The sequence below is a fragment of the Papilio polytes genome, unplaced genomic scaffold (assembly GCF_000836215.1).
Source record: "Papilio polytes unplaced genomic scaffold, Ppol_1.0 DF821044.1, whole genome shotgun sequence".
NCBI lineage: Eukaryota > Metazoa > Arthropoda > Insecta > Lepidoptera > Papilionidae > Papilio > Papilio polytes.
In genome coordinates, this window is record NW_013528160.1 from 255,229 (window position 1) to 260,094 (window position 4,866).

A 4,866-nucleotide genomic window follows, 5' to 3' on the forward strand; every position below is an offset into this window, starting at 1 on the left:
TATATTAGATCGCATGATAACGGACAATAAAATTAACTCGATAGGGTTGTCCCTCGACGGGGTTCACTGACCTGATTTAACATAATGTGAAGGTTGCGTTTCAAAGATTTACATATTATTTTAATCAATTCTTTGTCTTGATACGGTATAGTTAAAAAAGTTTCATAATTGTTAACTAGATGGCGTTACTCTTGAAATAAAGAGTAAAAGTTCTTCACCGATGTCGTCTGTATTTAATTATTTTTGAACAATAGTTACTATAAATATTCGATTCGATATCTTCGTCTACCAAATGTGAAAATTATATGATCCCATAAACTCCCTGATGTTGAATATTCATTAGAGATGTATAGAGCAATAAATCCTTCATTTTACATCTTCAGTAACGCACCTGATACCAAAATGTTTCAATTGAAATATGACTAATTTGTTCTGTTACTGAATTTGAACCAATATATTGATAAAAAACATACACAATTCATGAAATACAATTAGATTACGTACAATGGTCTTTTTAAAGTAGTTGACATGTATATTTTATATTTTTCGATCCTATAGCGGGAGGGGGGGCAGCTGTCTCCCTTTACCTGCCCCCCTTCAGCGCCCGTGAAGAATTACTAATTTTCTACCATGAAATAATAGTAGAAAAAGACATTTATAAAATAAATATGAGATAAACTCAGTGATACATATTTTTAAAAATCAAATTCATTTTTGAGCTACGGCGACCGGGTTTTATCGGTATATTGATTAATGTTTAGAACAACTGCGTACTATATAAAGGACCATTACAAAACGAGCAAACCGATAGCATCCTCGTAATTAAGAAGTGAATACACGAGCTAGTGCTCAAAGCGTTTATTTACAATTTATATACTTGAAACCATATTAATATATTCGATAAAAATGAAAAAGGAGAATTAATACTTCGTCTTAGTTTAGATTTATATGAACAGTAAATACGTGTACACAATACATTTCAATGGAATGTTCTATACCAGAGAGCAGAGCGTGGTTAGGACTTAAATAAAATGAAATATTGTCTCTGGTGCTGAACATGTGCATAACCTAACACCATTTATTATACAAAGCAAATCTCCTGCTGTCCACATTTTCCTATATACTTTTATTTTATTCTGTACTTAACAATAACAAAAAAGTTAGGTATTGCGGTGGTAAAAATGTTGAAGGTTAGGAATTTTAGCTTGAACCTTGTGCCAAATACTTTTTAGAGAGAATGATAGCTGTGAAAACCCCTTCGGTTTACTAAAATTGCGTACCGATCGATATTTTACAACTTTAGGTAGACAATGTACAATAAAACTTTATTTAACAGTGAATATTTCTAACATAACAGTACATTTGTAAAGATGTATTTGAATAAACTGAAGTTATGTCTCGTATGTCTTTGAAACTTGTTATACAATTTGATAACTTCTGAGTTCAACGGAAACATTTTCTTCACAATATGTTAACTTTTAATTCAATCTAAAAATGGGTTTCCTTGTATGAAAGACTAGCTGTTCCCATGCGACTTCTTCCGCATAAAATTATGAAAAATTTATTATATTGTTTACATATGTCAAATTACAATTGCAAATGTCAAAATGACAAACCATGGCAACCTCGCTTTCTTGATGTTGGCAGCAACTTATGGTCTCTTTCCCATATTAAGGACTTTATCCAAAATATTTACCCCCTAAATTGAATGGCGTGAAAATATATAGCCTAATGCGTGACGTAAATGTAGGGCTTTTCATTAAAAAAAGAATTATTCAAAAAAATGCTATAATTGCTGACATCTTAGGCAACAAAGAAGTGTGTGTTGACGCTTTATTATAATAGTATAGATAGTCGTCATGCTCATTCTTTTTGAAGTGAACAGAGACAGTAATAGGTTTAACATTTTATTGTTCCGAATTCCAAGATACTTCGGTTTATTCTATTTGAATAGCAAATTGTATCAATAACTTTGGGAGACTTCGTTGATAAAGATCATTTCATTGTAAGGGTGTTAGCTAAAGTTTGTTATAACTTGAGTTTGTCCTCGAGTTTGTCCCATCTCTGTTTATGAATATAATGTTATTCTTTAACGTAAGAAGAGAACCGTTTTTAATAAAAAGAATATAATTTATTTCATCGATTAAATGCTAAATTGTTAATGTGTAATATTGGAATTGTCTAGAAAAAATAAATAATTGAACAGACAGTCTTACTTTCTAGTCCCATTAGTAATTAATTTTAGATTAATTGCTTTACTATAGTTTTTATAGAGCTTTATAGATAAGCTTTTATAATAAATAGTAATACTATTATTAATTAGATATATTTGCAACTCACTCAGAGATGTTGCGTAAATGGAAATTTGATTTAGGAGACTGTTTTAATTATTTTGTACTGACATCGTATTATTTAAAAAATTCAATGTCCAAATGTGGGCGTCAGTCGACCCTCGTCGCATTCCGCTCTGTTACTCCCTCTGTCACTGAAACTACAATCCTTTCTCGCTTCACATACATTTGTTTTAATTAAAATCACTGAAAACAAATTTTACTAATATTGCAAATGCGTAGTTTAAATGGATGGATGTTTGTTAGAGTTTGGAAACTAAACTGCTGAACGAATCTCGATGAAATTTAGACTAATTAAATTTGATTTTTGTTTTAATTCGTCGCGGACGGAGTCGCGGTCGCAAGCTACTTTTTTATATGTTAGCAATGTTCTGATTATGTTTTAATTTATTTGCGATCGAAACGACATACGTATATGACATACAAACTGTATTTATTGCTGTAGATATAATTTATGTGGTACTTATATTATCAATTTTCTATGAACGTACGTACACTTTTGACTAAACTATCGCACAACTATTTTGTCTCGTAATCTCTTAATTTCTATGAGCTATATGGAGGTGCGAACATTAATCGATATTTAGTTGTGCAACTAAACAGTTAATTGGCAGCGAAACAATTGACAATCGTACTACAGTTGTGCGATAGTTTAGTCGAAGGTGTGCAACTGCTCTATAAAAATTCTTTTCTTATTTATTTATCGATAGTTAATTGACAGGAAATTTCTTGATAATAATCTCGAAACAAAACATTTCCGGAATGGTAATTAATAATCTCCCGGCCCCTGTTTCTGACAAAAGCAGATTAATCCATTCATTAACCACAAAATATCAAAGTACATATAAACCAAACTTGAATATCTTTTACATAAACGCAGATATGTATATTTTGATTTGATCCACGTAAAATTAAATCCTGAAGCACACATATCGGAACCCCACCGCAAAATACAGACTACTAAAATTATGGTACTACAAACTAGTCTACTGGTTATTTTCAACAATATCTTCCTTATTTAATTTATCTATGATTTCAATTCATATAACTATTTACAACAGACAATCATTTTAAATATAAATATCATATTTATTTTACACTTTATTGCATCAAAACCACTCTACAACGTTCATATTGCTGTGACGTCTTTATATTATATGCTCAGCGATATAAAGTCGGTTGTTAAAATTGACGTGTATTTATGTTGTATTTGTACAACTGACGGCTTTATTACATTTTTATTTCCGTATATGAATACATAAATGCTACATAAAGAAAGTTCTTTATGTCTCTTGAAAGCTATAACTGTAGTCATCACTTTTTCTGTTGTTCATATTTTATATGATTTTATTGGATTTTATGTTGGTAATAGTTTTTAAAAATTACTAAAGTCTATTGAACAAATCTATTATTAGGAATGCTATCGTCAGAGAGGTACAAAGTAAGGCTTTTTGCCTAATGCAGCTGTCCTACATACATCGTACAATGTTGTAAATTACAAAAGTATTACTAACGGGAAGTAATAAAAAGTAACTGTAATAAAACATGGAATGTATCTGTTTTGACTTTTCTCCGTTGGTGACGATTCTATTTCATTAGTAATAAAATATTTAATAACACCAAAAATAAATGAGAAATTTAACAGTTTTTTTAAGGAAACTTACGGTCGAGTACAGAAACGAATTACATTTCGTCACTTACAATCTGACAGATATCAAAATTTTAATGCAATTCAGAGTTTAAGCGTGACCTTATTAATTAAAACATTGTTATATTTTAAATTTTCGTTTCAGTATTCGACCGTTGGTGCCAAAATATGTAGACGTATGCAGAGTGTACGATGAAGTTTGTATTTAAGCAATTTAAGTTGAAGTGAAGAGAATTCGTGGTATTACAACTTAACAGTTTGCACCAGTTGTTCGACATGCAATTTAGATTGCTTGCGAGTTGTTAATTATTGTAAGATAGAACAGAAGTTGTTGCCCGTTTTACATCACTTTTAATACCAATTGTCAGATTTTATTGGTCACATTTGTGATATAGTAAACAATCGCTGGCTCAGTGCGGGGTTACTTCTCACATATCTTTGAATTTCTTCACAGATAAGTGCATGTTGCATCACAATGTATCCTTCATCAAAAGTACGTTGGTGAAATAAACATTCGAACCCAGGATCTGCAGATTACAAGTCAAGGTTAACCTTTGAGCCGCTGACTAACTAAGCTAGCTACACATTATTCCAACGCTGGATCGGCGGACGGGAATAATAAACTAAGCATAACACCCTTATCCACATGACTACTTTTCAGATGGAATTGCAGACGAGTTGGTTTGTTCATTACGACGTAGTAAAATTTTACTTATGTTATGTTTCTCTTACATTGTAATTATCCAGATAGAAATGGTATGGATATAAATAACAACAGTGTCCTTGGTAGTCAGGTTCTATTGTCAGTCGTGAAGCAGATGTGTTTGTTCACATAACAATTAAAATAGTTATATGTATGGACATGTA